The 10,323-nt window shown below is 43.6% G+C and overlaps 1 protein-coding gene across 2 annotated transcripts in view; it reads right to left on the minus strand.

The window, feature by feature from the left end:
* Thsd1 (thrombospondin type 1 domain containing 1) overlaps nucleotides 1–7,332 on the minus strand; it is a 34,212-nt gene extending 26,880 nt beyond the window's left edge. For both annotated transcript variants that reach the window (XM_028782887.1, XM_028782886.1), the window contains exon 1: nucleotides 7,227–7,332. The gene's annotated coding sequence lies outside the window, so the exon portion shown is untranslated. The remainder of the gene's footprint in view (nucleotides 1–7,226) is intronic.
* Nucleotides 7,333–10,323: the final 2,991 nt, after the last annotated feature.

A 10,323-nucleotide genomic window follows, 5' to 3' on the forward strand; every position in this document is an offset into this window, starting at 1 on the left:
AACCAACTAACCAACCAACCAAACAAACAAACAAACAAAAAAACAAAACAAAACAGGATACCTAAAACCACCCTGAACAACAACAAAAAAAAGAACTGCGGAAATATCACCACTCCTGATCCAAGTTCTATTACTGATCTGTAGTAATAATAACCAGAATGTCATTTGCATAAAGACAGACATGTTGGTCAATGAATCAAATAGAAGATCCAGACATAAATCCACACATGTATGAACACCTGATTTTTGATAAAGAAGCTAGAAACACACTGGGGAAAAAAAGTCAGCATCTTCAACAAATGGGTCTGGTCATACTGGGCAGCTGCATGTGCAAGAAAGCCGGTAGATCCATATTTATTATTCTACACAAAACTCAACTCGAAATGGATCAAGGACCTCAACGTAAGGCCAAAAACCTGCATCTGAGAGAAGCAAAAGTGGGGTCAAGGAAAGGGCTGTCTGAACAGGACCGCTGCTTTTTTCTCTTTCTAATGTTTTCTTTTTCCCATGTTTTCTTTTGATCATGTTTTTCACTCCCCCAACTCCTCCCAGATCCTCCCTACTCACTCACTCACTCACTCACTCCCTCACTCACTCACTCCCTCACTCACCCATCTTTATGTTCTTTTTCCCCTCTTTGGAAAACAAAATCAAAAAACAAAACAAGCACACAGGAGACCAACAAGACAGAAAAAAAATGCCAAAGCAAAGCAAAAGAGAACAAAAAGTCCACAAAAATACCATTGAGTTTATTTTGGGTTGGCCAACAAGATTGAACTCAGTCCTGGCACTTGAGGTTTTACCTGATGGTGTAAGCTCTCTAGCTGGGCATCGTCTCCCCTATTGTCAGTGCATCCGTTTATAGTCCTCATATATGTCTATATTTGGGAAGCTTCTACGGTATTAGGTCTCCATGTCACTTTTTCAAGTGTCCTTCACATGTTTCTCCCTTTACCCCACTCTCCCCAGAAAGAGGAACTAGAAGACATTTCTGCAGGGATAAAGGGAAAACTAGAGGAGGATTAAATACGGAGGCACCTAACCTCTGTGGTTAGTGAGACTGTTGCACACATTCCGAAGGCTTACAACCTATCAGTGCTGTATAAAAGAAAACATATAATATTTGTCTTTTCAGGTCTGGATTAACTCACTCGAGATGACTTTTTTCTAGATCTATCCATTTATCTTTAAATGTCAAAATCACAGATTTTAACAGATATTCCATTTTAAAAACATAGTTAACAAATACTCCTTGTTTAAATGTACTGTGTTTCATGATCCATTCATCAGTGGATGGAGATGTAGACTATTTCCAATTTCTGCCTATTATGAGTAGAACAGCAATGAACATGGATGAGGAAGCGTCTCTCTAGGCAGAGTCCTTTGGATATGCCCTGGATCTTGGGGTTGAACAATTCCCAGCTTCCTGAGGAACTTGTTGGCTAAGGATGTTGAACATTTTAAAAATTATTTCTCGGTTGCTGTGTTTCATCTTCTGAGAAATTTGTGGTTGGTTCTGTGCCTCTTTTTTTTACTTGGTTATTTTCTCATTTTTTAAAAGTTCTTTATAAATTCTAGATACTAACTCTCTATAGACATATAACTGGTAAAGATCTTTTCCTGTTCCGTAGGCTGCTGCCTTGCTCAAATGATGGTATCATCGATGGTTTGAATGTTTGGCCCAGGGAGTGGCACTATTAGAAGGTGTGGGCTTGTTGGAGTAGGTGTCTCACTGTGGGCGTGGGCTTTAAGACCCTCATCCTAGCTGTGTGGAAGCCAGTATTCTGCTAGCAGCCTTCATATGAAGATGTAGAACTCTCAGCTCCTCCTGCACCATGCCTGCCTGGATGCTGCCATGTTTCTGTCTTGACGATAACGCATTGAAACACTGAACCTGTGAGCCAGCCCCAATTAAATGTTGTCCTTATAAGAGTTGCCTTGGTCATGATGTCTGCTCACAGCAGTAAAGCCGTCACTACGACAGAGTCCAGAAGCTTTTTCACTTCTGGGGCCCCATTTATTGTTGGTCTTAGTGCCTATGCTATCAGTGTCCTGCTCAGTTCTTTCCTGTGCCAATTAGTTCAAGACCATTCATCCCCTTTTGCTTCCATCAGAGCTAGCGTTTCTGGCCTTATGTTGAGGTCTTTGATCCATTTGAAGTCGAGCTTTGTGCAGAGTGATAGATAATGGAGATAATTTTCATCCTTCTACATGCCAACACCCAGTCTGACCAGCACTGTTTGTTGAAGATGCTGTCTTTTTTTTTAACAGTGTGTAATTTTTATTAAATGTCAGAAGACTAACAATCAATAAATGACCACAAAGCTTCTGTATGCCATCATTTGAACCAAGCATCAGACTACAGAATTCAGAGAAATGTTTGCCCATTCTACATCTTACAGATGGCTAGCGTCTAGAATATTCAAAGAACTCAAGAAACTAATCAAGAAAACAAATAATCCAATTAAAAATGGGGTATAGGACTAAACTGAAAGTTCTCTAAAAATGAAATACAAATGGCTCAGAAAATGCCTTTAAAAATGTTCAGCATCCTTAGCCATCAAAGAATGCAAATTAAAACTACTTTGGGATTGCATTTTACCTCAGTCAGAATGGCCAAGATTAATAAAACAAATGACAGCACACGCTGGCCAGGGTGCAGGGAAAGGGGAACACTCACTGCCTGCCAGTGGGAGTGGGAACTGGTAAGGTCACTATGGAAATCAGTGTGGAGGTTCCTCAAAAATCCACAGAAGATCTAGCTATACCACTCTTGAGCATATGCCCCAAGAATGTGTGCTGGCTAGTTTTATGTCAACCTGATACAAGCTAGAGTCATCTGAAAGGAGGGAACCTTAGTTGGAAAAAAAAAACTCCATAAAATCCAGCCTTAGGGCATTAGTGATGGAAGGGGGGGGCCCTGCCCATTGTGAGTGGTGTCATCCCTGGGCCGGTAATTCTGGGTCCTATAAGAAAGCAGACCAAGCAAGCCATGAGAAACAATCCAGGAAGCAGCACTACCAATGGCCTCTGCATCGACTCCTGCCTCCATGTTCCTGCCCTGTTTGAGTTCCTGCTCTGACTTCCGTCATTGATCAACTAAGGAAGTGGAGACATAACTCACATAAACCCTTTCTTGCCCAGCTTGCTTTTGATTATGGTGTTTCATCAGAGTAATAGGAACCCAAAATAAGGCAAGACCCTGCATTTTATTTCCATGGTACTTGTTTGTCTGTGTTCACTACTGCTTTCATTCATAATAGCCAGAAATTAGAAACAGCCTGCACATCCATCAGCTGATGAATACATAATGAAAATGTAGTAAATCTACATGATGGGATATTATTAACTTTTAAGTAAAATGGTATTTGCAGGTAAGTGGATGGGGTTGGAAATGATCAGGCTGAATGATTGGTCATAAGTCTTGGGGGGAAACCTATCATTCTGCTGAAGAAACCTAGCAATAGAATCACTCCTAATGAAATATTGCTGAACCCACAATCAGTGCCTTGCTCGCTCCCATCAGAAAATTAACACTGAGCCTCACAGCTGGGCAATGGGCAAAGAGTGAGAGACTTTGAAGCACTCAGCCTTAAATGGATGTCATCATCAGATCCTTCCCCTCAAGGCTCAGGGATCTATGTGGAAGAAGAGCCGGAAAGATTGTAAGAGCCAGAGGTGGCAGCTCCAAGGAAACCGTGTCTTTCAAACAGGGCTGACACACGTGAACTCACAGAGACTGTGAGGTCATTCACAAGACCTGCAAAAGTCCAAACCAGACAAAAGTGGACACAAAGTCTCCCCCCTAACCAAGATGCTATTAGCAATTAATATCTGCTGGGAGAGGGAAAATCAGGTTTGCTCTGCTGGAGTGTCACTGGGTATATCAGCCATACTCGAGGACTGACCTACTGTTGCTCACGGGTAGCTGGCCAAAACAAAATGAACTCCGTGGATTGTGTGTGCTTTTTGTTTTGGTAAATTTTTTATCACTTATTTTTTGCTTGTTTGTTTTGATGTTTGGTTTTTTTGTTTGTTTGTTTGTTTTTTTGAGAGGCAGAAAAAGAACATGAAGGTGGTTAGGGAGAAAAGTCAGAGAAGCTTGGGGGAGAGAAAGAATATGATTAAAATATATGGTATGATAAAATTATTTTTATGCAGAAAGTGGGAGACCTTGGAACACTCAGTCTTAAATGGGATGTCACCAATGTCACCATCAAATCCCTCCCCTCGGGGCTCAGGGAACTGAGAATGAGGAGACGGAAAGACTAGAAAGACAGAGCAGATGGGGAACAGCAAGGAATCGAGGCCTTCTAGACACAACAGGGCTGGTGTCCATGGGAACTCACAGAGATGGAGGCAGTATGCGCAGGGTCTGCACAGGTCGGCATCAAGTGAATCCTAGAGCTGAGAGAAGTGAACACAAGTCTCCATCCCTAACTCAGAAGCTATCTCCAATTGATGACCGTTTGCAAATGAAAATTTAGTTTTCTCCAAAGGAATCTCACTAGGGAAACAAAACACACTTTAAGGGTGAGGCCCTCTGCCCAGCAGTAGATGGCCAACACAAAATGAACTCAGTGAATGTGACCTTTGGAAGTTCTTTGTTTCATTATGTTAAGTAATGGGTATCTTTTTTTTTTTTTGAGACAGGGTTTTTCTGTATAGCCCTGGCTGTCCTGGAACTCATTCTGTAGACCAGGCTGGCCTCAAACTCAGAAATCCACCTGGCTCTGCCTCCTGAGTGCTGGGATTAAAGGCGTGTGCCACCACTGCCCAGCATGGCTATCTTTTTAACCTTTATTCATAGATACAGGTCTTTTGGATATATATTGTGATTCTTCTGGTTTTCAGTTCTGATAGAATCCCTTTGTATGTGAATGTGTGTCTTTGGCTATATGTATTTCTTGTGATTTTTCTTTGGCTCTTTTTCTTGTTTGGCTATTTTGTCGTATTCTGATGCTTGTTGGTTTATCTTACTGCATGTTGTTGTATTATCATTCCTTAGTTGCCTGTTTTCTAACATGAGACAGAAAGGGTGTAGCTATGCATGGGAGGGGAGGTGGGGAGGAACTGGGAGGAGCAGGGAAAGAGGAAACTGTAATCAGAATACATTGTATGAGGAAAAAATTATCTATTTTCAATAAAAGAAATATGTTTTTAATTTTTAAAAAAAAATGAGAAAAAAAAACCCAAAACAATAGCTACTCAGTTTATTACAACGTAATGTGAGCTCCATCTGGCCCTGCTTTTCTTGTTTGGGTAGTCTAAGGAGAAAACAGACAAATAAAAATTACCAGCTCCTGTCAGTCTTCCAACACTTGGTGCTGATATGCATCAGGGGATGGCTGATTCATGCAGCAACCTTCCCAGACCATGTAGGTGGGCAGGGGAAGACCTTACTGGCCTGTGGTTCCCGGTGAATTGTCCGAAGGGATACTGTACTTTGGTAGAAATACCAGAATACTACACAATAAGTCTTGTCAGTTAAGGGTAGTTTTTTTTTACTAGACTCTAGCAAACTGTTCTAATAAACATAACTAAACATATGTTTTCTTAATGCTTACGGTCCCTTGTTATTCATAGATAACCATTTCCCTGTGGCCTCATCCAGTCCAGGAAAGCGCTCTACCACTGAGGTGCATCTCTGCCTCACATAGAACTTTGCAAACACAGACTCCATACCTTCTGATAGGAAGACAGAATTAACAGAGAAAGCAGGCTGATTGAAACAGGCCACCACTCAGTGGGGAGGAAACTGGTGAGTCTCTCTTAGCTTTTGTTCTGTAAGAGCTGGTAGAACAAAGGAAACTGCACTTCCTGGAAGAGAAGCTGGTTTAATTATGCAGATGACTGGGCTCCCTTCCCTTCTCAGCACACCAAAAGAGAAAATTCTGTTCTAGTGGAACTTGTCATGGATTTGATCTAATCATTACCTCAAATTTGGTTCGGGAACATGGCTGAAGACTGCAGATGAGAGACACAGGGGAAGCATCCCGTGCACCCCAGCACCTGTAGTTCCCTCCCAAATCTGAGACAGGAGGACGGCTTGAGCCTAGGAGTCTGAGGCTAGCCTGGGCAACATAATAAAATCCCAGCTAGCAGCAATCTCTGGAAAGATGAGCTCAGCTTTCTCACATGGCTTGCTTCCCTGAGATAATATTCTTCTTAAACCTCTTTCTCATAACTGATTCTGTGATTACATTTTCTTGCTTATGAAGATGGGTGGTTAAATACAGACTTGTGTGACGATCTGTACTTAGAGCCGAACAGAGATGGAATTATAGAACGCAGTCTACCTGAACATCACGACATGCGTTATGATAATAATTATAATAAAGCCTCTAAAATGGGAGGGGCGCTACCTGATCATTACGGTTTTTTTTCACCGTGTCCCCAGTTCCCTGAGTAGTTGCTGAGTAGAAGGTTTAGTGTGAGAATCATTTTAAGAAAATAAGAAGAAGTTGGGAACGTTTTCAAGATGTTTGAAATACTTGTATAGGGCCTGGGTTTTAGGTCAGCGGTAGAGGGCTTGCCCAGATTGTGAGAGACGCTGCATTTGAACCTCTGGAGCTAAGAGGCATCACACAAAGGTTTAGAGATAAACTGTAAAAGCCCCAGCCGAGAAAGCGGAGAAAAGTGTGTGTGGATATTCTCAGTGGTTAACAGCATCATCTCCCCTTAAAGCTGTGCTTTTCAGAAAGCAGCTAAGTAAATGTTTCATAGCCGCCAACAAAGAGAAATTAATTTATATCCACAGGACACCGTTAAAGAATAAAAGGAGGGGAATAAAAGAATAGAAGGAGAAACAAAGTGATTTTACAAGCAAGGCTTCAGTGTATATCTAGGAATAATGTTTGTTAGGAGGAAATCCCCGATCCCAGAGCTGCGCTGGTGAGTAAGTTTTCCCTGTCCCGATGGCTGGCTGGGTGGCGCTTCCATGTGAAGCCCTGCTCTCCCACCAACTCACTTTCCAAAGGCGCCTCAAGTTCACGCGTGCAAACCCAGCCCAGAGGTAGTCAGACAGCATAAAACTCGTACTGAGGTCATTGCTTATTGTTAGTATCCCAGAAAGACTTCTTTCTGGGAAAGTCACAATCGTATGTCGCAACGCTGACTTTCCAAAGGTCCCAATTGAACTCCTGCCTGTGTGAGTCCCGTCCTTCGGCCACGCCCGCGCCAGGTGCCTGCCCTGGTCGTGGGCCACCTGCGCTTCGGATCCTTACCTCTCTGGTCGGGTCTGGCTGGCACGGCGGAAATGAGAGGGAAGCCTCAGTGGCCACAGGGTGACTGATCGAGCATCTCCTGTCCCGCAGCTGCACTCCCGGGTCCAGAGCTCGGGCACCCTCCCAGGCTGCCGGGACCACGCCCCAAGGCGGGCTCTCAGAGGGCGGGGGTCAAGCGCAAGAGGTCCTCCCGCCCCCACTCCTGGGCAGCGCATCTTCCTTTCCAGCCCGGCCCTCGCTTGCCCTGCAGCCACCCGACAGGAAACCTGCAGGAAACTCTGGGTCCAGAGGCCCTGGAGGAGGAGGAGGAGGAGGTGTGGTCGCTGCCAGTGCAGCACGTATTTACACCCACAGTCCACCACCCCGCTGCAAAGACTCAGCGCTTAAAGGGAAAGCCAGCAGACTCGCCCTTAAACCACTCACTTCTCCCCCAGGTCATTTTCTTTGGGGCGGCGTTACAAGAAGAGCCACTAAAATGGCATGGGTAATCTGTAAACTCGCTCCCCCAAATGACACTGGAGTTTTCAAAGGACTATATTTCAGGTAAAGTGCGCTTTCCTTTCTCTTCCTCTGGAGCAAACCTTGGTTAATTCCATTAAAAACAAACATTTAAAAAAGTCTATTCTGCGAGTATTTTCTTTCTGAAAGAACGGGAGGCTACATTCCACATGGTTTAACAGCTGTGCTTGTCATCCTGCGATGTGCAATGAGCTTTCTTTTGAGTATAACAAACAACCACTTAACAGACAAATTCAGTAAGAGAAACCAGAGCAGACTCTAGACGGCCAGCGCCCAGCAAGCGGTACCAGGAAACTCTGGAGGAGAGAGCATGTTAGGACTGAGTTGCATGGATTTACTGTGCTTGTGTCAAACCCGTGAGACTTAAGAGTTGGATGTGGGGCACATGCCTGTATTCCAGCAACTGGGGAAACAGGATTTCACGTATCTGGTCAGCCGGGACTGTATAAACGAGAGCCTGTTTCTGGAAGCAGACAGTGGGTGAGGCAATGCAGATCGATCTGCAGCGGAGCTCTTGCTTAGCAAGTCGGTGAGGGGGAGCTAATGGTTTGCTTGTAAAATTCACCTCAAGTTTTGAAATATGCCATTTGCAGAACGTTGATCTTAAAAGACAGTACGGTCACTTAGATGTCATCAAAGTTCAAGTTTTTCTATGATCTAATCAGCCAAGACATCGAGGAAGCTCGGGCTGTCATCCGTTCTCACTGCTGTCAAAAAGATCTGCTCTGTCATTCATTCATCAGCTCACGTAGGAGTCCTTTCAAATACGTGCCTGGTATACGAGCATCAGATAGTTTCTGGGACTATTGGCTTCGAAAACAAAAAATAAAATAAAATAAAATAAAATAAAATAAAATAAAATAAAATAATCTCAATGGAAGGGCCTGTGGAGAGTTCAGCAGGTAAAGTCTTACCGCCACACTTGATGATCCCAGGAAGCCCTGAGTTGCTCAATCCCACAAAGGTATATAATACTTAAAGTTTTGTGGGGATTCAGGAACACATAAAAGGCAACTTGCTCTGTATTAACCTTCCCAAATACACTCACACCAAAAAAAAAAAAAAAAAAAGAAATCTTCCTTTGGTTGTGAAACTTAAATCTTACATGCATTTTAAGCTTTATTGAGACGTCTCATCATTTTTATGTTAATTATAATTCCTGACAAACCGACTATCCTGGCTAGTTTTATGTCACCCCGACACAAGCTAGAGTCATCTAAAACCTCAATTTTAAAAATACTTCCATAAAAAAAAAAAATCACACTATAGGCAAGTCGGAGGCTCATTTCTTTAACTAGTGATTGATGGAGGAGGGCCCGCCCATTGTGGGTGGGGCCATCCCTGGACAGATGGTCCTGGGTGCTGTGAAACAGCAGGCTGACCAAGCCAGGGGGAGCAAGCCAATAAGCAGCACCCCTCTATGGCCTTCACATCAGCTCCTGCCTCTAGGTTCCTCCTCTGATTTACCTCAGTGATGGACCATACTGAAATAAGCCCTTTTCTTCCCATACTGCTTTTGGTCGTGGTGTTGGAGAAACACCAACAAAAATCCTGTATGTGTATGAGACAAACATGATAAACATGTTTTCTGAAATAAAGGTAACATAAGAGGAAGCAAAAGCTTTCTGAGGGACAGTGGTGTGACCTCAGTACTGAACTCAGACTGGCTTTTACCATACACTGAGTCCTGGCTAGGAAGAGATAGCTTAGTGAAAGAGTACACTTAACCTAGCCTGTGCAGGGCCCAAGGATCTAACCCTTCCTCACTGAACTCTCTTTGTGAGTCAGCAATATTCTGGTCACCTGTGCAATTATAAACTTTATATACTTAATAACCACCTGTATACAAATGTTCTTTATTTTAATAAGCAATGGTCTGGAAATCAACTATTTCACACCAGGACACAAGGGAGAATGTAGATGACCCAATTTTCACCCTGTAATAACAGCTTGTGAAATCAGGATCTTATGTGTGAGCAATCTGACTTTTCAGGAGTGCCTCTTATGTCGTGGGTATGGCTCATGCCTTAGAATTTGAGTAAGGCAGGGCAGATCTCAGACAAGCCGAGCTGGTTGACAAGCCTCCTGGAAGGAGGAACCTGTTAAGCTAAAAGTCACTTAGTGAATTTAACACTTACAAGTGTGCATTCGATGATGTCGGACAGTGAGGAGTCAAAGGAAGTGCCACATGGTTGGCTGTAGAGAGGTCCTCAGTGAATGTGTTCTGACATGGGCACAGCCTGTCCATGACTCCGAAGTCAACTGGCCTGTTATAAATTGGCAAAGCTGTTACCCATACGTCAGGCTCAAGAGGAACGGCAAAGCTCTCCTCAGGAGCCCGAATATGAGTATTTATGAATAACTGATCGGTGTGCACAGAGACCAGCTGCTGCAGCTCCCTCCTCCTGAGGGGTAAGAGATGAGACGGAGTAGCTAACCCCTGCTCCTGTGCTAAGAAACATTCTGAGGTTCTGGGCTGTGAGGGTAGCAGTGGTCACAGAGCTCCAGCTGATCCCAGCTTCACAGTACATGTTACCTGTGCATGTGTGCTACACAGTGCATGTTATCTGTGCATGTG

Source organism: Grammomys surdaster, unplaced genomic scaffold (genome assembly GCF_004785775.1).
Source record: "Grammomys surdaster isolate TR1022 unplaced genomic scaffold, NIH_TR_1.0 919, whole genome shotgun sequence".
Lineage (NCBI taxonomy): Eukaryota > Metazoa > Chordata > Mammalia > Rodentia > Muridae > Grammomys > Grammomys surdaster.